Source organism: Chiloscyllium plagiosum, unplaced genomic scaffold (assembly GCF_037043375.1).
Source record: "Chiloscyllium plagiosum isolate Xiang-an unplaced genomic scaffold, Cpla_swu_hap1 HiC_scaffold_6, whole genome shotgun sequence".
Lineage (NCBI taxonomy): Eukaryota > Metazoa > Chordata > Chondrichthyes > Orectolobiformes > Hemiscylliidae > Chiloscyllium > Chiloscyllium plagiosum.
Window position 1 is genome coordinate 73,877,028 of NW_028270144.1, and position 26,138 is coordinate 73,903,165.

General features: G+C 39.9%; 1 protein-coding gene across 1 annotated transcript in view; it reads left to right on the forward strand.

Moving 5' to 3' along the window:
* Positions 1-970: 970 nt before the first annotated feature.
* LOC122550661 (PC3-like endoprotease variant B) overlaps positions 971-26,138 on the forward strand; it is an 889,929-nt gene continuing 864,761 nt past the window's right edge. Inside the window, exon 1 of the mRNA XM_043691743.2 lies at positions 971-1,114. The gene's annotated coding sequence lies outside the window, so the exon portion shown is untranslated. The remainder of the gene's footprint in view (positions 1,115-26,138) is intronic.

Below are 26,138 nucleotides of genomic sequence, written 5' to 3' on the forward strand. Positions count from 1 at the left end.
GCCTTACAATTGTTCATGAGAGCACATTGCTCTGACCACATACCCCTCGTGGTCATCAAACAAATCATATGACATGACACTCTTTCCCCTTGCTCATACTCAATCAAATACATTGGATTTCCATTGAATTCATTTTTACCTGGCAATTCATTACCTTTTTCTTCCTTCACTGTTTAATGCGAGTAAAGGCTGACAAACATATAAAGCAGATTATGAATTTATGTTATGTTTCCTTCCACTTGTCCTTAACAGTGCATATTCCTCTAAATTTGAATGTATGCTACCTTCAAGAGCAATTCGTACTAATTATTCAAGTAAAGTAACAGAGAATGCTGACAGTCAGCTCAGAGCATTCTTTGGCTAACTTAGTAGTACGAGCTAACTATTCTGCTCCCTTTATAATTGGAATACAAAATTTGGCCTTTAACTGCATGTTTGCATATCCAGGCATTTGGTGTTTAATAATCTATATTCTTGTTTACTATCAACCTATAAATTTAAGACTTTAAAGATAAAATTAATTTTTCCAGAACAAGAAATGTGAGCAACAACTTTAATAACTTCCTATTCTTAATATTTAAATTAAGTTTGGATGGAGTGGAGCAAATGGGAAACTGAGGACAATATAACTGAAAGGGTCTGGAATATATTCGTTGGCATTATGCTACTGAAGGGGACATTATATAAGAAAACGTACACTTGGATTATTGTAATTACTGCTTCTCCACAACTTTCTGAAGCAATTTTTAATTAGACTCCTTTTGAAACATCAGCAAAATTAATCATTTTATGAAGTGAATGAGATATTGATGGACTGCACTGGTGACGGCTGAAGGTGATACACATAAATAATTCACCAGTAGCTAATGCCATTGCAGTATTCATTACCTATTTAGTTTTTTAAAATCCTGTTAATACATTCCTTTCTAAGTTAAAGACTGATTATAGCAAAAGTGGGCGGTCCCTACATTTTAAGAACAAATAAACCAGCTATGCAACGTAGTCTGTAAGGATCCTAACTTCATGGTTGTGGATCAAATTTCATTCAACCTTTTTTCTACATATTCTTCAACAAGGTTCTGCGTTCTGAACTCCTGAGAATTACTTATCAAAGGTAGGAAATTATTTTTTAAATGCTGTGATCAAATATTGTACTTTTAAAAGGAAAAAGCTTTCTTTAAAATATTATCTGTGCAAATATGAAACTTAATTTGTGGAGAGCTGTTAAAAATTCTTAGCAGCTATAGTGTTTATATGTCTAATGATAGCTATATGGGACTGAATACTTTATTGATTTGTCTCAGAAAGTTATAATTCATCAATTTTTTTAAAAATGGTGTTATAGCAGCATCAGCTCATACTTACTGTGGATGACTTTGTGTTGAAAAACAGTCAAATGTCTCAAAGATTCATCCTTTTTTACCTGATTGTAAGCTCATGTTTCAGTCTCCACGTTACAGTACCTGACTGAAATATTAAGAAGATGATTGAAAGGGTGTCAGATACCATATGTTGGATGATTTTCCACACACTATCCTACCCATCTTGGCTGAGGGGAAGCACGATATGGAAGCAAGGTACTTCCCAAAAAACGAGAGATTTGGGAAATGGAAGAAAGAATTCCAAGTCTCTCTCCCTTTCAGAGGAAAGGAACAAAAAAAACAGATGAGTTGGCTTATGAGTACACAAACATCAACTGCCAACAATGTACTTTCCTGGCCTTAAGAGTAGGTCACCTGATTGTTCTCTTGGTCAAAGATGGTAATTTTGATATGTGTGTGCACTTTAACAAAATTATATGATATTAAGATTTGTGTACTACCTGGAAATTGTGAGTCATTTAGTTCTTTGTTTAAACAAATTTTGTAGCTGTTGCACTGCAACTACTAAGTGAAAGAAAAAGAATGAAGTTTGATAGGTTCTTCAGATTCATAAAACTGCTATATTATTTTTCAGAGGAATAAGCTATTTAAATATGAATCATCCAACCTACCTTAATTTGCATAAAGCCCTTATTTGATATGACAAATGTTAGTTTAAGCAGGGAACATTTCAAGATAGTTTCAGTTTATGCTGCAGTTGATAAGGTTTCAGATCTTGCTCCAACCAGCCAGTAAAGCACAGGGCTGTGAACAAAGACATATGAGTTATTCTTTTAATCTACTGCAATCATTCATGTTCAGATCACATGTAATGGTAAGTTTACTTACAGACATTTCAAATACTGCAATGAAATGTACTATGAGACATACGACCATGTTCTTGAAAAAACTGTCATTACATCAACTTTGTAGTTATTCAAACCCACTTCCAGTTAAGGCTATTTGTCTCCTTTACAGTTGAGTGCACCTACTGAACATCTTATTGACACTACCTCGATCAGGCAATGCCATCTTTAGGCTGCTTCACCTTTTTTTATGCTGGTTCACCGTTTTTGATTATGCATTTATTTAATGAATGCTTCAAAGAAAAAGCAAACCTATTTAACTTGAAATGCTATCTCACAACCTGACTTGGAAACATATCACCGTTCCTTCACAGTCACTGGATCAAAATCTTGGAAATCCCTCTTGAATGGCATTGTAGATTCACCTACACCAAATGGACTGCAGCGGTTCAAGAAAGCAGCTCACTACCACATTGTGAAGAGCAAATAGGGATGGACAATAAACGTTAACCCAGCCAGTGACACCTACAACACATGAATGTTTTTTTAGAAACTGTTTGTAATAGACTTTGCTTTAATCTTACTCTCTTATCTTAAATAACAACTGGTGAACCTCAGCTAAGTAGGTTTAGGTGTGGCGGTGTAAATATCATGCTATTTGACCAGTATTTCCTACACAAGCAATTCAGATAATTCAAATCTCATGAATACGTGACAGGATTTTATGCAGTGACACTGTTCTGCCGACTCATTGGAAATAGGTGAGCTCACCTTTGCTGGCTGTGAAAGCCATAAGCAAACGTTACGGTTCTCAGGCAATCATTTACATGGGGTAGTAGTTTTCAACTCATCCCAGAGTTCTCCCCATTTCCCCATGAAATCACCATTCAAGAGTTGCCATGCTGCTCAAAAGTCTTCAATATAATGGAGGGTTTGCGTTATGGGGAGTGACTGGATAGGTTGGAACTTGTTTCACTGGAGCAGAGGAGGTTGAGGGGTGACCTTATAGAGATTTATAAGATCATGAGATGAATCAAAAAGGTGAGTAGCAGGTGTCTTTTCCCTATGGTGGTGGGATTTCAAGACAAGAGGATATATTTTTTAAGGTGAGAGGTGAAAATTTTTAAAAAGGTATGAGGAGCAATACTTTTACATAGACAGTGGTTCATGAGTGGATGAACATCCAGATGAATGCAGGTATAGTTACAACATTTAAAATATACTTAGAGATGTACACGAATAAGAAACGGTTTGAAAGATATGGGCCAAGTACAGGCAGTTGAGATGGGTTAGATTGAAGGGTCTGTTTCTGTGCTGAATGACTCCATGACTCTACAAAGTTGCAGTCAAAAATGCTCAAAACATGCAGTAACATCATTTGCCATCAGCTAATAACAACAATGAAGATGTGCTAACATCCTCTGCATAATTTTCACACTGTCCCAATATTATCAACCTGCACAATTCATAAATAGAAAATAGCTGAGTCTTTGAAAAATCCACAGCACAATAATCTTGATGTCAACTGATATCCGTAACTTCTTCAAGTTTTGTTATGGTTATTATAATTTAGAATGTTATGATCACTTCTGCTGTCAGTTGAATGTTTTTCTCCCTTTGAAGATAATTAAATGGTGGTAAATGATCACAAATAATGTTGTTTCAGTTTTGTATGATTTCATTTGATGTCACTTGATCACCATTTGATTACTTTGAATGACAAGTGATGGCTAAGTGATTACATTTGAATATAGATGATCACAGATGAATACATATGATGCCTATTGAACAATGTTAGACATAAAAAGCGGTTAGAATTTTGTAAAAAGGGTGGCCCACAGTTCTTCAATCTCAGCAACATCACTGGGAGTAGAAGCTAATGCTAGCACTGCATTAGGCCAAAACCGGATGTAGTGCGAAAGGCATGGAACAAATATACGTGGGTAGCCAAGCACGTCCTGGTGAGTGATAGAGGGGATTCATCAAGTGAGGTAGCTCTCCGAGGGACATGGGTACCTGACTAGAGGAACTCATTGACCGTCCCAAAGATGCAGAATAACCACACCTTACAGTGCGGCTTAAACATACCTCCACCTCCCCACTGTTGGTGAAATGCTGGTGGCACTTGGAAACACCCCTGGATAGCATTAATGGGCTACTTAAAGGCCTCAATTTGTCCAACAAGGACTACCCACCAACTATCTCACCGATTAGTGGAAACAGAGAGGCTCCACATGTGATACTCTTACACTCTCCCAAGCACTATCACTACATCGAGTCACAGAATCATACAGCATGGAAACAGACCCTTTGGACCAATTTTCCATGCCAATCAGGTTTCCGAACTAAACTAGTCCCACTTGCCTGTGTTTGGCACTTATCCCTCTAAACCTTTCTTTTCCATGTACTTGTCCAAATGTATTTTAAACGTTGTAACTCTACTTACCTCTCCCCTTCTGGCAGCTTGTTCCAAAACTGCACCACCATCTGTGTAAAGGAGTTGCCCCGTAGGTCCCTTTTAAATCTTTCCCCCTCACCTGAAACCTATGCCTTCTATTTTTGAACCCCCCTTCCCTGAGGAAAAGACTTTGGCAATTCACCTTATCAATTCCCCTCATGATTTTATAAACTTCTCATAGGTTACTCCTCCAGGCAAAAAAAGTCAGAGCCTGCCAGTCTCTCCTTTTAACTCAAACTCTACAGTTCCAGTCGAATCCTTGTAAATCCTTTCTGCACCCTTTCGAATTTAATAATATCCTTCCTATAGCAGGGCAAACAGAACTGCACACAGAACTCCAACAATGCCCTCACCAACAGCATGTACAATTTCAACATGACATCTCAACTCCTATACTCAATGCTCTGACCAATAATGGCAAGCATGTCAAACACCTTCTTCACCAGCCTGTCTACTTGTGATCCCACATTCAAATAATTATGTATTTGAACCCCTTGGTCTCTCTATTCGGCAACACTCACCAGCTGCCTACCATTAACCGTATAAGTCATGTCCTGGTATGCCTTACCAAAATGCAACACCTCACATTTATCTAACCTGAGCTCTATCTGCCACTCCTCAGCTCATTGGTCCAGCTGATTAAGAACCACTTGGACTCTGCAATAACCATCTTCACTGTTCACTATACCACCAATTTTGGTGTCATCTGCAAACCTACTAACCATACTTCCTATATTCTCATCCAATTTATTTATATAAATAACAAACAACAGTGGACCCAGCACTAATCCCTGCAGAAGACTGCTGGTCACAAGCCCCCAGACCAAACAATAATTCTATACCAACACCCACTGTCTCTTACTGCTGAGTCAATTTTGTATCCAATTGGCTAGCTATCTCTGGAACTCATGTGGTCTAACTTTACTAATCAGATTACCATGTGGAACTTTTTTGGGAGCCTTGCTAACGTCCACATAGACAATGTCTACTGCTCTGTCTTCATTTACCTTCTTGCACAAAGCCATGCTGACTATCCTTAAATAGGCCTTGCCTCTCCAAATGCAAGTAAATTGTGTCCCCTCCAAAAGTTCATTCACCATTGATGTCAGACTCATAGTTGCCTGGATTTTCTTTGCAGGCCTTCTTTTAAAAAAGGCACAAAAATAGCAATCCTCCAGTCTTCTGGTACCTCATCCATGGCTGCAGATGATTCAAACTTCTCTGCTTGGGGCCCTGCAATTCCTTCCCTGGATTCCCACAATGTCCTGGGATACCCTTGATCAGGTGCTGGGATTTATCCACCTTTGTGTTTTAAGATCTTCAGCATTTCCACTTTGGCAATGTGGACTGTTTTCAAGACATTATTATTTCCTCAAGTTCCCTTGCATCATGTCTTTCTCCACAGTACATACTGACACAAAATATTCATTTAGTATCTCACGCACACCCTGCAGTTCCACACATGGATGACCTTGTTGATGTTTAAGGGGCCCTTTTCTCTTCTTTGTGGCTCTTTTTCCCTTAACTTACTTGTAAAATCTCAAATGTCACATCCCCGTCCCTCACCTGCTATCCTACGGCAAGGACTGGTGGGTGATGGTGAGTGCAATTCAAGCCATGAATTCCATTTTAAATATCTGTAAATAAAAAACTAATGTCCATGAAACTGTCCACAAAAATGATCAAATTATGATAATAACTAAACTGATTTCCCTTTTCCTTCCCTTTTCTCACATTAACTCTTTTTGTGATTCCCATTCCACAACACAATGCACTCTTAATGAACCTCTAACTTCCCAATCAAATTGCTCCAGAGCAAACACATCATTCAACTGGAAATTAGGATGTAGCAAAGGAAAACCTAGACAAGGTGATTTTACAAACTCCTCCTCACCAACATCTGACATTAATGCCTACTTTAAGAGAGAGCTCTTCAAAAATGAACCAAACAACAGCCAAGGGCAATCATCCTCATTGAATCATGCCAATCAGCCAATGAAGTTCCAGATGGCTGCATTAACAATTCCACATATTTTCTGTTCCTCTGACAGAGCTATATGCAGAAGGCTTTGAAATAACTTCACAGAGGCCGGTATCCTGTCACCAGGTCTTCCTTTACTTTAGTATTATCTCATATAGAGTCAGGTACCGATTGTCAGGATCACTGAAAGTGCCCTTTTTCTATATCAGCCAGGGTGCCTTGATTGGATTAGATTAACAGCCCCAATCAGGGAACTCATATTCTATGATGTCCAGCTGGCTAACCTCATTACAATCACTACAGACTTTACAGTCAGGAGGGAATTCCTCGGAGTCTCCAACATTGGATTTAATAAACTCCCATATCTTTGGATTAATCATGAGTAAGAAAATGTTTGACTGCCAATTACTATTCTCTTTCAACATGTGAATCGATATTCCACCATGTTGAATTTGCTAGGTTTGGTAGCTACAAGTGAAGACACTTAGAAGTTCATAACCAACGGTGACTCAGGAGCACTGCCACTGACTGAGCTGGCTGACTAGGCTTGTAGCGGATAACACCCGTACCTTTCTCTGCAACCGCAAGAGTGCAATATCTGCCCCTTCATCTCCCCCTCTCCTCCACTCAAGGCCCAAAACAACCTTTCCAGATCTGGCAATGATTCACTTGCAACTTCATCTATTTCTCCCAGTGTGGTGTCCTGAACATCAGGAAGACCAAACGCAGACCCGGGGACCGGTTTGCAGAGCATCTGCGCTCTGCACGCATCAACCAACTCGACTTTCCAGTCACTATCCATTGTAATTAACCCCTTCCTCTGTCCCAGCAACATTGGCAATGGCATCCTCTACTGTCAAAGTGAGGCCAGGCATAAACTGGAGGAACAACACCTTCTATTTCCCTTGGGGAGCCTTAGCACAATGGCCTCAATATTGAATTCAACAGCTTTAAAATGCCTCCAGCCTCATCCCCTACCCAACCTACCCCCTCCTTCTTCTTCCCACGTCCTTGACTTTACATCCCCGTCCATCTTCTTGCTCACCTATTTACTCCACCCTTCTCACTGACCAATCACCGTAACTCCCAACCTGCATCCACCTATCACCATCCAACCTACTGGCAAAAGAGTAACAAGGGGGAGAATAGGGGCCCTTAAAGATCAATGAGGCCAGCTATGTTTGGAATCACAGGAGATGGATGACATCCTAAATTAATATTTCATGTCAGTATTTACTGTTGGGAAAGACATGGAAGCTAGGAAACTCAGGGAAATAAATAGTGACATCTTGAAAAGATTCCACATTACAGAGAAGAGGTACTACCCCTGATCAGGTGTATCCCAATACATAGTGAGAAGCTAGAGGAGAAATTGTGGGGCTTTAGCAGAGATATTTGTATCATTGACAGGTGGGGCGCCAGAAGAATGGAGGGTGGCAAATTTGCCATTATTTTAAAAGGTGTTAAGGAAAAGCCAGGGAGTTACAAACCGGTGAGCTTAACGTCAGTGGTGGGAAAGTTGTTGAGGGGATTTAAAGTGATAGGGTCTACATGCATTTGGAATGGCAAGGACTGATTAGGGATAGTCAACACGGTTGTGAAAACTTGTGAAAGCATGGGAAAACATGTCTCACAAACTTGACTGAATTTTTTGAAAAGGTGACCAAGAAGGCAGAGTAGCAAACATTGTCTACATGGATGTCAGCAAAGCATTTGACAAGGTTCTGCATGGTAGACTGATGAGTTAGGTTAGATCACATGGGATCCAGGGAGAGCTGGCCGACTGGATATAAAATTGGCTTGATGGTAGGAGACAGAGGGTCATGGTTGTGATGATGCTGCTCCTTTAACAAGGTTATGTTGTCTTTGGATTTTTTCAAAAGAGGTTATAAAAGGCAGAGGTTCCTGCCTTTTGTCTGCGGTTAGGCCACTTTGGTTATGGCTAACAGACACTGCCTAAGGCAACAATCAGAGAAAAGGGCTTTTAGGTTGTTCTATGCACTTGTACAATGAAAGGGGAATGGCCAGTTCTCCCACTTCAGGTATTTTTCTAGTTTGGTTTAGGTTTAGCTGCGGATTTAGATAAGCTACTACAGTGGAAGAGGCTCCATGTTTTAGGGTGACCTTAGAGATGTTTATAAAGTCATGAGGGGCATGGCTAGAATAAATAGACAAAGTCCTTTTCCTGAGGTCATGTTGCAGCTGTACAGGATGTTGGTTAGGCTACTTTTGGAATACTGCGTGCAATTCTGGTCTCCTTCCTATCAGAACTATGTTGTGAAACTTGAAAGGGTTCAGAAAAGATTTACAGGATATTGTCAGGGTTGGATGATTTGAGCTATAGGGAGAAACTGAATAGGCTGGGGCTGTTTTCCTGGGAGCGTCAGAGGCTGAGGGGTGACCTCATAGAGGTTTATAAAATCATGAGGGGCATGGATAGGCTAAATAGACAAAGACGTTTGCCAGGGGTAGGGGCGTCCAGAACTAGAGGGCATAGGTTTAGGATGAAAGCAGAAAGATATAAAAGGGACCTAAGGGGCAACTTTTTCACACAGTGGTTGGTGAGTGTATGAAATGAGCTGCCAGAGGAAGTGGTGGAGGCTGATACAATTGAGACATTTAAAATAAATCTGAATGGGTATATGAATAGGAAGGGTTTGGAGGGATATGGGCTGGGTGCTGGCAGGTGGGACTAGATTGGGTTGGGATATCTGGTCGGCATGGATGGATTGGACTGAAGGGTCTATTTCCATGCTGTACATCTCGATGACTCTATGACTCTATGGGTATATGAATAGGAAGGGTTTAGGAGGGTATGGAGAAAGTGAGGACTGCAAATGCTGGAGATCAGAGTCAAGAGTGGGGTGCTGGAAAAGCACAGCAGGTCAGTCAGCATCCGAGGAGCAGGAGAATTGATTTTTCGGGCAAGAGCCCTTCATCAGGAATGGGGCCAATAGGGATATGGGCCACGTGCTGGCAAATGGGACTAGATTCGGTTAGGATGTCTGATTTGCATGTAAGAGTTGGACTGAAGGGTCTGTTTCTGTGCTGTACATCTCTCTGATTCTATGACTCTATGAACAATCACAATAACCCCTACCTGCATCCACCTATCACCATTCCACCTACCCATCCCTCAACCCCATCCCCCGACCACTCTATTTATTTCTCGGTTCCCCTCCTCCTCCCCAGTCCTGTTGAAGGGTTTCAGCTTGAAACATTGACTTTCCTGCTCCCCAGATGCTGTCTGACCTGCTATGTTTTCCCAGCTCTACATCTATTGACTCTGTCTTCCAGCATCTGCAGTCCTTACTGTCTCCATGAGGCAATAACCGACTTGACATGATCCTCACCAATCTGCCTGGTGTCACAGATGCATCTATTAGTGATACGATTGGTGGGAATGAAGAAACCATCCATCTTGTCATGTAGCAGTGTTACTGCATTAAGGGAGATTGACTACAAACAGATCTAGCAGCTCAAATCAGGGCTCAGCAGTGACAGTAGAATTGTACTCCGTCACAAATTGGCAGGTCATAAATATCAGTCTGACCAACAATGTCCACACCTTGAGAATGAATAGCGCATTCATTGTTCAGTTAAAATCCTTGCTAATTCCATCTCAGGGTGTGGACGTTGTTGGTCAGGCTGATGTTTTTGATCTACCTCATTTGTCTTTGAGAAAGTGGTTAGAAGCCTACTTCCTGAATCACTACATTCTATGTGGTGAAAACACTCCCATAATGCTGTTGGGAAGGTAGTTCCATGATCTTGATCCAGTGTTGAGGATGAAATGGTGATATACAGCGAAGACAGGATGATTTGTGACACCATTTGAGACAATGGTGTCCCTAAGCACCTGATTTCTGTTCCTTGTGGACAGGATATAACTGGATAGTTTTTCACATTGTTGGATAGATGTCAATGCTTGTATCTGTACTGGAACATCTGTACTAGAACCAGTGGCATGGCTAGTTCTCTAACACAGGCATTACAGATAGGATGTTGTTAGGCTTGAGCCATTTGTTGTGTGCAATACACGTAGTCGTTTCTTGGTGCCATGTGGAACAAATTTATTTAACTTCTCATGGATGGCTTTTTTAATTACCCAGCATAGAATATATTAAACCTGCAGAACATTTACCAGAGCAGTTGGTTGTCTTAGCTTAGCTTAGTCTATAGTGCACTGCTTCTGTTGCTGAGTAGGCATGTTGTCTTGTGTTGTAGCTTCACCAGGCTGCCTCATGTCCAGCTATGGCTGCTTTTGCTAGCAGCACACTTCTCTACACAAATCATTGGACCAGGTTTCTTGTTTGGCTTGATGGTGAAAGAGGAGTAAATTAAATGCTGGGCAGCATTATCCTACAAATTGTGACAGAATCCAGTTCTACTGCTGCTGCAGAGGACCTGATTTGAGCTGCTGGACCTGTTTGTAATCCATCTCCCTTAATTCAGTAACACTGCCATGTGAAATGATGGATTTTTTTTTCAGAGTGAAGATGGAGCTTAGTTTCCACAAGGATCATCATTCCCATCAATCGTAACACTAATAAATACATCTGTGATACCAGGTAGTTTGGTGAGGATCATGTCAAGTTGGTTATTCCCTCTTGTTGGTTCTTACATCACCTGCTGCAAGCCTAGTCAGTCAGCTCAGTCAGTGGCAGTGCTACTGAGTCACTGTTTGGTTATGAACTTCTAAGTGTCTTCACTTGTAGCTACCATACCGAGCAAATTCAACATGGTGGAATATTGATTCACATGTTGAGGGAGGATGGTAATTGGCAATCAATCAAAAGTTTTCTTACTCATGATTAATCCAAAGGTATGGGAGTTAATTGAATCCAATGCTGAAGACTCCGAGGAATTCCCTCCTGATTGTAAAGTCTATAGTGATTGTAATGAGGTCAGCTAGCTGGACATCATAGAATATGAGTTCCCTGATTGGGGCTGTTAATCTAATCCAATCAAGGCACCCTGACTGATAAAGAAAAAGGGCAGTTTCAGTGATCCTGACAATCGGTACCTGACTCCGTATGAGACAGTACTAAAGTCAAGGACTGTTCATGTGTAAATAAAGGGAGACCTGGTGACAGGATACCAGCCTCTTTGGAGTTATTTCAAAGCCCTCTGCATATAGCTCTGTCAGAGGAACAGAAAATATATGGGATTGTCAATCCAGCCATCTGGGACTTCATTGGCTGATGGGCATGATTCAATGAAGATGATTGTCCTTGGCTATTGTTTGATTCACTTCTGGAGAGCTCTCTTAAAGTAGGCATCAATGTCAGATGTTGGGAGGAAGAGTCTGTAAAATCATCTTGTTTAGGTGTGCCTTTGCTATGCCCTAAATTACAGCTGAGTGATTTGTTGCATTTTGCTCTGGTATAAATGGCTTGATTAGGTTGGAGGTTTGTTAAGAGTTAATCGTGTTGCGGAATGGGAATCACACAAAAGTTAATGTGAGAAAAGGACAATCCCTTCTGTGGTTTTTGTCTCCTCACCCGTCCTCTTGGACTCTTGGCCGAGACACTTGGCTCCGATCCCTGGCCTCCCAAGCCCAAAGCAGGGATACCAGTGGCCTGGCCCAAAGTAAAAGGCAGTGTCAGCCCAACACAGAGCGTAGCAACAGCAAGTGGTCAGACCATGTGGAGAGAGACTGTGACATTTGCCTTTTGCTTTTCTAGTCTATGGCTATACTGCATAAAGCTGTAATATAACATTTGTTTTCTTCATTTCTCTACTCTGTAACTAAGGATGCACCTCAGTCTTTTGTCTTACCAGACCATAAGGCTTCTCTCTTATTAGAAAGAAGCAACTTGTGGCAATTTAACCTGAGGGCCACCAGACCTCAGATAAGGGAGGAGGTTGAGAATGGCAACCTCAAACTAGTGATGGGAATTGAACCCATACTGTTGACACCACCCTACTACTGCAAGCCAACCGTCCAGGCAACTGAGCTAAACCAATCCCCAGTCCTCTATACCTAATATGGCAGTGTGTTGGTTACATTGTTATATTGTTACTAAATTTGTAACTGAAGAAGCTCTACTGAGATATCTTTGTACCTATAATGGTACTGTAAGCGTAGACAGTATGAACTTTTCATTGTACTCATTTGAGTACATCTGGTATTAAAGGTATTTCAATTCAATTAAATTCAAGATAACTCTGATTATATTTCAAGTTTTGAGCAATAATACTATAAGTCAAATTAAACAAAACATGTTGTGGATGCTGAAAATCTGAAACAAAAATAGGAAGTCCTGGAACTAGTACATTTTTGTTAAGCTCTCTAAGAAAATGTTCATTCGAAAGGCGTTCCTATCGTGCAAGCTTCTTAATACGTTGTTGAGAGATAAAGCTTTTTACTTTGGAAAATAACACAGATTTTTTCATCTAAATGAAGAGATTTGGAGAGAAGGAAATCTAATTCTAATTATTAGTTGTGGACAGATACAAAGCTACTTTCTGCATTGTTGTTTATCAACAGTTCTTATTCCTGGCTCACAGGAAGAGTCCATTGCCATTTGTGAGGGAGACAGGCTGGGTTTTACATTTGATTTTCTGACACTGGCATGTCTTGTTATTTATTTCCTATTCAGCTGAGATTTTAATGTTAAAAAATATGCATTTTTAAATTTTACAAATTCCCAGCAGCAGATGTTTTGAAAAGGATCATATTTAAACTTCCAGACTGGAGAGGACTAATGATTTGTTATTGAACTAAAGGGACATTCATTATCCTGGAGTTTTTCCAAAGATGCCTTTTGAGAAAGCAAAGCTGCAGCCGTTTGGCTGAGATTAAATGTCACCAACGACATCCAGTGTCATTAGAATATGTCCTAACTTACAACTTTCAACAACAAATCAGGACCCAAAGAAATGCCAAAGCCTTAAAAATGATGAGTTTAAACACATTTCACCTCATTCATGCATATTGGGCACAATGACTTGGTGTTTCACATCGTTGGAAATCATTCAAAGTAGTGTAAAATGTTGAGGAATGTAAACCTCCAATTCCCTTATTGAATTCAAGAAGACTCTTAAAATTAAGGTGTATTTGCTTAGGACTGAGGGCACTAATAGGCATGCATTAGATTTTTTAAGTTATGTTTTTCTTATTAAGCAATCATCTATTGTCCAAGTGAGTAGTATATGATTCTGTATATTATTTTAAAGTTACTTGAATAAAAGGACCAATGTCCACAGCCAATGGAGGAAGTACACCTGAGGTCATAGACACACAGAGGACTGTTGATGACCAGACTTCTGCTGAATTCCATGCAGTTGATGTACCTCTGTACTCAGCAATAAGCAACATACTGCTTGAGATAGGTTTCAAGGACGGTGTTCTTGTCTATTGAGGTCAGAGTGAGGAGAATGTATCTGGGAGTGCCATGTTGTGAACTCTGAAGAGGCAATCTATGTAAGAAATGGAGAAACGTAGGCAGGCTCTGCAGATTGCTGAAAGGAAAGTTCTTTCCCATTCCCAGACTAATGTGAAACCTTCTCAAAGTAAGTCAGAAGAAATATAATATTGAGCTGTGAAAGACTTCATTCTCTCAGGGGATGGGGAGAAATGTGTAGCTTTTTGACACCATTGACAGTGGAAGCACAGTCTTTAAGAATGCACAATGATTCAATACTATAGTCAAGTGTAACTGAGCCTCTAGCAGAAGATGGAGATGTTGATGGAGGTCAGTGGACAATGGAGTTGAAAGTTCTAAAGGAATTCCACCAGCAGGTGGCAATAGTGAAGGAGGGAAGTTAAAGCAGTCGACTAGATTCACTGGAAATGAAAGGGTGTGTTTGGTGGAGAGAAAACAGGGAAACAGGAATTCCTCAGTCTAATGTAACCCATATGATTCTTCCATGTACAAAGTAGATATACCTTTTGATAATCTATCATATCCTTTTCTGTTTGTATTGGTTTGATGCCAGAGGAATGTAGGATCCCTGCTTCATGATTTTTTGGCTGTCGGTATGTATCTCATGTTACATTTTTGATGTAGTTGACAGCAATCCAGAGCATAGGCTTCAAGTCATGTCAGAGATTAAAAGGGACCTGTCTGAGATGAAAAGGTTGGTGGAGGAATTAAAATAATGTCCATAAGGGAGGCTGGAGTGGCTCAGTGACTAGAAGAGGGAATTGGATCTTCAAACAAAATCCAGGCAGAGGATCCTATGTGGATTCCCTTGACACTAGAGAGGAAGGTTGTGGTACTTCAAGTAGTTACTATACTTGCTGGTAAGTAGAAAGCTAGTCAGATTCCAGGGGAGACCAGAACCAACTGATGATCCAGGAACTGAAGGTTGAATTGAGGATACACAGCAGTTCAGGGTTGTCTATGAGTGGTGGTTGTGACAGAAGATGCACATCCTCAATCTGTTCTTCCATCGGCTGAATATCATAGAATCCCTATAGTATAGAAAGAGGCCATTCAGCCCATCAAGTCTGCACCAACCATCAAACAGCATCCCACTAAGACCCAGACCCCCAATCCTATCCCTGTAACCCATATCTAATCCACCTAACCTGCACATCTTTGGACAGTGGAAGCAAACCAGAACATCCAGTGGAAAACTACATAGACACAGGGAGAACGTGGGAACTTCCACACAGACAGTCACCCAAGGCTAGGATCAAACCTGGGTCCCTGGCACTGTGAGGCAACCAGTGCCAAACACTGAGCCATCATGCTGTTTACTATTAACAGCTCATCAAGTATTATTGGTCTTCACCTGAATCTCTTATAGGCTCAGCCTCTTATTCTAGGTAAAATTCCAAACCTACAAATTTCCTTCTAGGTAACCCTTCCCATCAACCTCATTTGCTCTGAACTTCCCCATAGTCCCACCCAGGCCAATTATTTAACTGTTAATCTCCACAGCTCATCCCTGTGCTCTGGGTACCCTGAGTTACCATTGCCAGACATATTCATGCGCTGCCCTCTGTCCATTCCCCATTGAAGACAATGAGGTAGTGACTGTTGATGACACCTGTTCCAATATTACACTCTTCTATCACCTCCCATTCTTTATATGTCAAGTTCCCCCCTTCCTCATTCATAACAATTACCTCTTTTGCACCCAACATAGAATCCCCACAACTGAGTTTCCAAGCTTCCTTATTTACCCTCTTGCAGCAGTGGCTCTTTATAAATCCCTGTTCTTTTTAGTGGGCAGACACCCAGGACTGATCAGGACACACTCTTGACTGGCTAGGACATAGCTAACTGATGAATGACTAGACTGCAACTCCCCAACCAATGTTTTGCATTCCCAGATTGGTTGGGCTGGATCCACGGGGATCTTAAGGGCTGACTGTGGCCCACTCCCTGGATTGCAGAGGTTTGGACTCCTTGACTGTGTCTGCCCCAAGCAACTGACCAATCACATCCATGCCTCTGGACTGGGATCTCTGACTGCCCTTAACTTAAACCATATGACCATCAGACGTCATAGAAGAAGTAGGCTAATCAACCCATCGAGTCAGCTCCCCCATTTACTGAGATCATGGCTGTCTGGATAACCCTCAACTCTGCTTTCCAGCTTTTTCCCTTTAATCCTTAATTCCCTTGCTGTTTGAAAATTGATCAAACTCAGTATTGAATATTAGCAATGACCCAGCCTTGTCAGCCCTCAAATTCCACAGATTTACTACTCTGAGAAAAAAGAAGCCTCCTAATACTTGTTTTAAATGGTCAACCCCTTGTCTGAGATTATGCCCTCTGGTCCAAGATTCTCCCAGTAGGTAAAACAACCTCTCTACTTATTGAGGCTTCTAAGAATCTTATATGTTTCAATAAGATATTCTCTCTTTCTTCTAAACTCCAATGAGTACAAGCCCACTTTAATCAACTTCTCCCCAAAGGAAACTCCCTCCACATCCAGGATTTACCAAAAAATGGGACATGTCCATTGTGTAGTATTGGTAATTTAAATATCTGTGCGTAAAATTAGCTGAGTAATTTTGTTCCATTGAATTACATATCACTGAAGATAAGGTACTTACTTTGATTAATACATCTAATCACTTTTTCTACTAAAATTTCTCAAAATTATCTTGCATTTATGTTCTACTAAAAATAGCTGGATAACTGAACCTCTTTGTGATTCCTTGAATATATCTTTCCTTAGAAACCAAAACTGTTCACAATATTCCAGGTATGTCTGATTTATGTAGTTTTAACAAGACTTTCTTATTTTTATACTCCATTCTTCATTGTGTAAAAGCTAGATGGCGATAATTCCAGATATGAAATTCAGAATGGGCACCTGGCAATTCCAGCTGTCTTCTTACTATCCCAGTCCTCTATCCTAGACATCAGTCTCCAATCTCTCAGGGCAAGCTCCATAGACTGTGACTGTACCCTGTCCGTAGCCATCCTTATTGCCTTCAGTACTTGGATGCTAGCTTTTATGATTCACTTACTATGCCAGGATCCCTTGAGTGAAGGTCTACCTTCACTGAGGACTATTCCCCTTAGACTTTGAGACATGGCCATTTGGTTGAAGCACATGCACAGCACAAAGACCAAGTGAAGACAGTGCAGTGATGTTGTGAGCATCCAACTAGGTTCAAAATAATTCGGTGTTAAATGAGCAAACGGAGATCCCTGAGATTCAGGCTCATCCAACCCTTGATTTTGATGCCTGCCCCTGAGTGCAAATTGACCTTGTAGCAGCATTCCAATAAAAGGTATCCATGTACTCCAATGCAACTTTAAAATGCAGAACCATCTGCAGATGGATCAAAGATGTTCCATGAGGGCTAAGTGAGGCTGGTACATGTCAAATGCTATGGACAGGGTACAGTCACAGCCTATGGAGCATGCCCTGAGAGATTGGAGACTGATGTCTAGGATAGAGGACTGGGACAGTAAGAGAGCTGGAATTGCCAGGTGCCCTTTCTGAATTTCATATCTGGAATTGTCGCCATCTAGCTTCTATCTGGCAGATAGGAGAATGGAAACCTGCTCTACAAAAGGTGAGATTAACTTATAATGAGATATTAATTCATGCTAATAGGCTGCTTGCTGCTCACCTGTGAGAATTTCATCTCACTCTTCAACACCTCATGGAAAAATGGGACTTGTCCGTTGTGTGGTATTGGTAATTTAAATATCTGTGGGTAAAATTAGCTGAGTAACTTTGTTCCATTTAATTACAAATCACTGAAGATAAGTTATTTATCTTGATTAATATACCTAATCACTTTTCCGACTAAATCTTCTCAAAATTTTCTGGCACCTATGATCTACTAAAAATAGTTGGATAACTGAAGTTAATGCACAGGAATATGCTTTCTTCCCAATTACTGTATTATTGCTGCATTGCCAGCGCATGTGAAGGTATTTATTAACTGTTGCAAGCTATTAGTATTCATAAACAGCATTTTGTTTCTGCATCCTATGCAGCTATTATTCTCATTTTTTGAAAATCTAACTTGTAAACGAATGGTTTATTTTTTTAAAAAATCCCCTTTAATCTTCCCAAACTGACAATGCTGACTCATGCTGGGAATTTGCTAAAGGAATTGAAAGCTTTCCAGTAATTTCTGCAAGATGCTGTTCCTATTCGTCACAACACTTCTGAGTGGCTATTAAACCTGGAGGTACATTGCAAACTGAACTAATCCCGTCCACACATGTCAGTGTTTAAGTATCATTAAACAGCAATAAGGAGCAGGAATACCCTGGCTGACTTTTTACAGCTCAGGATGACATACATTATTTTTGCTGTATTCATAATTAAACTTATGCTCTAATGTCCAAAAAGACAAGTGATAGTTTTAACCCTACCTACTTAATGGAAGCTTGTCCTTACCAGCAGCGCAGAGACCAATCACTCAGAAACGACTCTCATCCTTCTTTGAATATGCATATTAGGGACCTGCTGCTATTTTAACTACAGGCTTGAGAGGTAAATCCATCATGGGTCAAGCCAACAGAATGAGGAGCTGGGGCTAGGATATTCCCAAAATGTATGTTCTTGAATTATTGTAAATTTACCTTTTGGAGTAAGGAGGAACAGGAGCCTCCCTACAACAAATGCTCCTCACCAACTCTCTCAGTTTTTTTAATTCATTCATAGGATGGGTGCGTCGCTGGCTAAGGTGGCATTTATTGCCTATCCCTAATTGCCCAGAGGGCAGTTCAGAGTCAACCATGTTGCTGTGGATATGGAGTCACATGCAGGCCTGACTGGGTAAGGATGGCAGATTTTGTCCTCTGAAGGACATTAGTGAACCAGACAGGAAAACCTTAAGTGGCAAGGATCATTTCTTTAGCCCTCAGCAGTAAACATTGCTTTCTGTACAACACCATACATTCCACCCACTGTCAAGCTGTTCATCCCCACTGGCATTAGGTAGGTAACTGACTGGAGGAACACAGTCAAAGCCTGGAATTAGAAACATTTGATTTGCTGTTAGATAATGATTTTTTTTCCTCACAACAGAAGAGGTTGACAAGGAATGTGATTGAGAAGTATAAAATTATGAGGGTCATAGATCGGGTAGACCCTTGATGCAGGGGTCAGTGACTGGGGTGGTAGATTTAAGGTAAGGGGCAGAAGATTTATAGAGGGTGTGAGGAAAAATATTCTCACCCAGGGGTTGGTGGGAATCTGGAACTCTGCTTGTAAGAGTGTTAGAGGCAGAAATCCTCATAGCAGTTAAAAAACATTTGAGGTGCATGTGTGATACCAAGGCTATGAGCCAGGTGCTGTAAGTGGGATTAGAATAGTTGGGCGGTTGTTTTTGACTGGCATGATTGTGATGGGCTGAAGGGCTTTCTGTGCTACAGCTCTCGATGACATCACTGTCTCACCACACAGCCACCCAATGCCTATTGTGGCTGTGCCTTCCCTTGCCTTTGAAATGTATATGCAGTTTCACTTTATACGTTAAATCTGTTTCTAACAAAACTTTCAGGCAGTGCATTCCAGAATATAATAACTTTCTGCATAAAAGTATTCTCATTCCTCTCTGATCCTTTTGTCAGTTATCTTATTTTTGTGTCCCATGATTACTCATCCTCCCACCAGTGGAAACTGTTTGTCCACTTCTAAATCTCCCTTTTAATGTTTTCTCAGCCAAGGAGAAGAACAACACCCCACCCCCCCAATTTTTTTTATCCATGTTTCATCTGTTAACCTTATTTCTTAGTGGTTACCATAGCTACAAAGGATTGTTCGTGTGGAGACAATAACTGTGGTTATGAGTTATGCATGAATGAATTTTATAATAACAAGCTTTATTGCAGTGACTGATTTAGTTTTTATTTAATTTAAATGAAAACAAATAATACAATCTGGTTTTCAGGCTCTGTCTACTTCTGAAAATATTCTCATGTCAGAAAAGAAAGAAATCCTGAATGATCACCTTCCTCCTCCAAGACCTGACTAACACGAGAAGTTAAAGGAGAGCTTATTTAATACTTAAACTGTAACACTACCTTGACCATGTGCTTTTGGAATGCATAGTTTGCACTTTTAGCTGGGGCTGAATTTTTCCATTTTTTACTCTAATTAAAACCTTTTGCCGGTTTTACAAGTTTTGGGCGTGGTGTTTTTCTGTGCCAGCAGTAGAAAATGTGTTCATTATGAATCGTCATCTAGTTTTTCACTGAATCACATCCTCTTTCTGCTGAGGTTGAGACACTTGGAACATCACTTCCAATGCACGCCTTCACTTTCACTTGTCCTGAAATTAAAAACCTTGGCAACATTTTCAAAGCCAATGGAAAATAAAAGCTGGCAGAGACTACCCACTGACTACCAGTAGACTGTGTACAGCTGGAATTGGCCAAATTAATTTACTACAGTATAGGTTAAGTGTCCCCTACTCCTTTGATCTCCTGTTTAAATACATATGCAAGATTAAGCTCCCATATTTGTTTGAGAAATGAAAATGCTGAGAAAAAAGAATGCTGGGATACATTTATTTTTAAAGGATCTTAAAACATTCAAACACCAGCTATCAATCATTTCCATTTCAATATGGAAGAGCTAACTTCAGAGTACAGTCTTCTATGTTGTCCTGATAATGCATTTCAATGCAAACTTCAGAAAAAAACTGCTTCTGTTTGTGTTGATGTTTCCATTTCCTACATCCACTTCATATACTTGACATGATTCCTCCTTATATTCAAAGTCCCAAAGTATGCTCCATATGAAAAAACACAAGGGAATATCATTTAAAATAAATGACTATCTGAAAGCCCAACCCATTCCCATGGACAAGTTAAGTTAAAGTTGGGGCAGGACTGTTACCACTGGTTAAGATGATGCATTGATCTGAGATTTAATCATAGAATCTTGGAAATGTTGTAATCATCTCTACTCTGGGATATATTGAGGCTGAAAAATGCAGAATTTTGTTTTCACTTTTTGGTAGATGAGAGGTTTTTGCTTACAGTTTGTTTTGTTATGCCTGTATGCATTTGCAAATAGTGCTTGAATTTTTAATTCCACTGAGGTGCATTCAGAAGCAAGAAAGCCTGAGGTAACTGTGAAAATATTTGTTTGAGGGTCAAGCTATGCTCCAAGCAGAAACTTTCTATTATTTTAAAATGTCATTAAGTGGAGGAAGACTGAACCTGCAGGCTGCCTAAGAACACGGCCTGCAGAAAACTCAGTTCTGTACTTTGAGAGAGAGAAAGAGGGACTTCCAGAGAATTGAATTGAGCCAAGTAGCTTTGTAAAGAGGGAAGTCCAGCAATTAAATTGATGCCAAGGGACTGCTTACATCCGTCTGCTGGTCATGTCATATGTCTGCTAGTGATGCCTATACTTGGACGAGATGGTCATGTTGGTATTGCTATGTAATAGACCTGAGCTGTGAAGTGTGCAGGCAGGCCCAGAATATAAAGAAACTGCCTTCCAGATTTTAAGTGTTTGTGGGAAGACAATTGCTGGACTGTTCATCCAGAGATCCAGGGAATGTTCCGGGTACCCAGGCAGATAGTGGAATTTGAATTCAATAAAAATTTGGAATTATGAGTCTAACGATGACCATGAAATTATTGTTGATTGTCAGGAAAAACCTATCGAGTTCATTAATGTCCTTAAGGAAAGGAAACTTCCACCCTTATTTGGTTGGGTCTGCATGTGACTCGAGACCCACAGCAATGTAGTTGATTCTTTACTGCTCTCTGGAATAGGCCATAAAAGCTGGGCTATCCAGTTATGTTTCATCCTGTGAATGAATTTTAAAAATGCCTATTGGAGTGAAAACCACAGTGAAAAGATACAGCTGGGTTAAACTGATGGGATTGAGTTTAAGGTAGAAGCTTTTGTTGTTTTGAAACATTATCTTATCTGTTCATGTGTTCATTTAGATATTATTGTTTGTGTTTGCTTTGTTTAAATTGGTATTGTAATGTTTCTTTTGTTATTTCAACTTAATCCTGGAAACTGTCACATATTTTCTTACCCTTGGTTCTTCCATGCCTTGTGCTCATTAATGCTGATGGTTTACCGAGCCACATCCTACAACTATCTGATTTGTCCAGAATTACTGGAAGCATAATAATACGGAAGGCTAACTGCACAGGAGCTCATCATGCCTGTAGTGGATCTTTGAAAGAGCAGCAGTGCTCAGATATGCATCCTGTTTCTCAATACTGCGTAAGATCATTAATGAGGATCTAACAAGTTTCTTTTCAAATTTATTAATTATATCATCTTCTATCACCTTTCCAGAAAGAAATTCTGAATCCTGTATAAAAATTGTTCACTATATCTTCCCTCTAGATCTTTAGCTAATGATTTTAAGTTTATGATTTCTAGTTATGTAAACCCACTGACAGAGGGAAATAATTTTCCACAATCTGCACTATGAAACCTCATGACATCTTGAAAACCTGTATTAGGTCACAGCTCAACACTCTCTGTTCTGCAGAGAAAAGTCTCAGCTTTCCCAAACTTTCCTAATATTATGAAGCCCATCCTCTTTGGTGTCTTTCTGTTAAATCACCTCTGTATTGATATATGCTTTTAAACTACCATATCAACTTATCCTACCACCTTTTAAAGATTTATTTATTTGGAGATCCAGATCTCTTTGCTTTTCAAATGGTACTATTTATAGTATGTTGTCTTCCCATATTAGTCCTCCAATGTGTATCATTTCAAACTACTTTGCATTGAACTTGATTTGTCATGTTTCTGTCTATTTCGCTGGGTACATTTTTGACTTGCCAGCAATTAAAGTCCTTGAATAGTTTCTGAGAATTTTATCTTGCTATGGTCTTTCTGGTAGTTAGGAATAGTACCAATTGGGAAACCAGACTCTCTAGCCAGCCAGGTTTTGGAAAGGTTGGGGTGGGGGAGGGGAGGGGATCTATTTGTGCCAATCACAGATTCATCAAGGGCAGGGATGGGGGAACAAAAGGGTGGTCACTGAATAACACCGTCTGCGCCCCTATGCACACGATCCCTCTCTCACAAGAAGCATGAGACAAAAACTTACCATCTTACTGTTAGGTCTTCTGATTGGCCTGCAGCTTCTGGCAAGGTGAGATTCCCCTGTCAAGACCTATGACAAGCCAAGCAGTTCAAACACCAGCTCTTACCAAGTTGATTAGCGTTCAATCTTGTAAGGTTTCTGGGTAACAGAGGTAACAAATAAGTTAAATCAGAAAATCAAGGCCAGAGATTTGAGAGACTGGGGAATGTGCTTTCAGATTGAAGGAGTAGCCATGTAATGTTTAAAAAATAAAAATAGAGAAAACAGGATAGGTTGAAAAATGAAAAAATAAACAAAAACCCAATAAATCAAATTAGGCCAAATAGTTGTTGACATGTTACAATTTCTGTACAAACGCTTGACTGTTCATTTTAATCTGTTATCGGAACCCACAACCCTGACATTAAGTTTAGTCTTGAGATCCTTCCTGTTCATTTGTTAATTTTTATTGATTGTTCAAATCCTTATGTTTGAATTTTTCATACTTTTGTTCCTTCCTAACACTATAACCTTCTTTGACCCTACAATTTTCCCCAAAATCTTTTTCTTCCAACGTTGGCCTTCGGCATAATCACCCTTCCCTTCATGCCTGCACTATCATTCATGTGTTTAGTTGCTTTCAGCCCATACTTCAGTATTTCCTTCCACACTAAATCACTTCAAAACATTTAACTAGCTGTAAAAGTGGGTATGTTAAGGTTGTGTAAGACATATTAAAAATATCCTTTCTTCTATCCATCTCTTTGTCCTGATACTTCCCCACCTAGCTTATCAGTGACTGAAACCCTCATGTATGCCTTTTTAGTCAGAGACTTGACTATTCCGTCAATTTCCCTTTCTATTATATCTTCTATAAATTTCAATAAATGCTTCAGGGTGTTTGACTTTAAAGGTTTTGCATTAGTTTGTAAACTCCTCCCACTATTTCCACTTCATTTTGCTCTTTTATGTTTTATTTATTCATTTTTGGGCCATGGGTGCTGCTGCTTGGCCAGCATTTATTGCACATCTCTAGTTGTCCTTGAGAAGGTGTTGGTGAGCTGCCTTCTTGAACTGCTGCAGTCCATTTGCTGTAGGTTGACCCACAATGCCATTAGGGAGTGAATTCCAGGGTCTTGACCCAGCGACAGTGAAGAAATGGCGATTTATTTCCAAGTGACGATTGTAAGTGGCTTGGAGAGAAATTGTGGGTGGTGCTGTTCTCATTTATCTGCTGCCCTTGTCCTTTGAGATGGAAGTGGTCATACGTTTAGAAGGTGCTGTCTGAAGATCTTTGGTGAATTTCTGCATCATGCAGACAGCGCAAACTTCTGCTACTGAGTATCAATGGTGGAGGGAGTAGATGCTTGTGGATATGGTGCCAATCAAGTGGGCTGCTTTGTTCTGGATGGTGTCAAGCTTCTTGAGTGTTGTTGGAGCAGCACCCATCCAGACCTTTGGGGAATATTCCACCACACACCTGAATTGTGCCTTGTAAATGACAGACAATCTTTTGGGAGTCAAGACGTGAGTTACTCTCAGCAGTGTTGTTAGCCTCTGATCTACTCTTGTAGCCGCTTTGTTTATGTGGCGAGTCCAATTAAATTTCTGGTCAATGGTAACCCTCAGGATGTTGATAGTGGGGGATTCAGTGATGGTTACACCACTGAATTTCAAGGGGTGGTGGTTGGATTGCCTCTGATTGGGATGGACATAATCTGGCACTTATGTGTCATGGATGTTACTTGCTATTTGGTGAGCCTGGATATTCTCCAGATCTTGTTGTATTTGTCCTTCAAAACACCATTTAAAACCTATTCCTTTTACATCACTATCTGCAACTACATGTTCATTTTGTCAGATTATTACTTGGTGGAGCACCTTTTCCTTTTTTTTATTTCAAAGACTATATAAATGCAAGTAATTATTTTTGCCAATAAATTGGCAAAGAATTGTGAATTTTAAATATAAATGTTTTAGTGTCAAAGACTGCACAAACTTGTGTTTTTCACAATCTTTCCATCTGGTTTAAGATTCAGTTCTCATGACTCAACCCACTGCCACAAAACCAACCATGTCCCCAAGTTTATTTTATGAAATTTCATGATTAAATTTAGCTGACTGCGTTGTATAAGGAAGGGTCCTCAAATTGCACTATTTTCTCTAGCTGCACAGGCACTAAAAGGCAAAAATTACTTAAAAAGGAAGTTACCCGTCTCCAAAAATGAAACAAGTAAAAGTTGAGGATAATTTTAAAAGTCATTTTTGTTATACTTAATTAGGCATTCACCAGTTAAAAGTGATACTTTGACTAAAAATGCTTATTTTTGGTGGTGGACTCTTTTCAGCTGTACTAAAAAAATTGCTGTGACATATCACTGACTTAAAAACATCAATACAAAGAAAAATAATTATATTCTTTTAAATAATTTAATTACACTTGTTTATTTGAGACTTTGCATTTGCAACTTTGTAAATGGGTTGAACTGAACTCTTGACTGTAAATCTAGGTAACACATTTTGGTAGAAATTTCGTAGTTGCACACAAAATGGAAAAGACTGTCTATCGAATTAAGTTCTTGTGTTAACACAACTCTATTACAGTTTACATCAGTACAAAATTACTAATAAAAACGAAAAAAAGTGTCATTAATCTAACTCAGTAGTGCATTTGTGATCTAAGAAGGAGAGTTTTTCACAAGTGATGTTGCACACTTCATTGACTTCACATCAGGTGTGGTCTAATTCAAATCCATCGTAAAGCCAATGTTAAAAGATAGAAATATAATGTTGATGACTTCAAGATGCTGAGGTTGTACAAGTGTAGTTTACGTTTATTTACTATGTCCTGATGATATGGTTGAGACTGTCAAGGCTTCTTCATTTTCTCGGCGACAGTTGGAGTGGGAGGAGCGACGGCGAAGACCAATGGCCCGATGAGAAGGTAATTTTAAAATATAAAAACTTACCTCGGGAGTTTCAGGTATATATTTTGGCAGCGGCTGAATCCTGAGACTTTACACGTGTAGTCTCTCCCACCCGCCCTCCTCTAACCAAAAAAAAGGACTCTTGTATG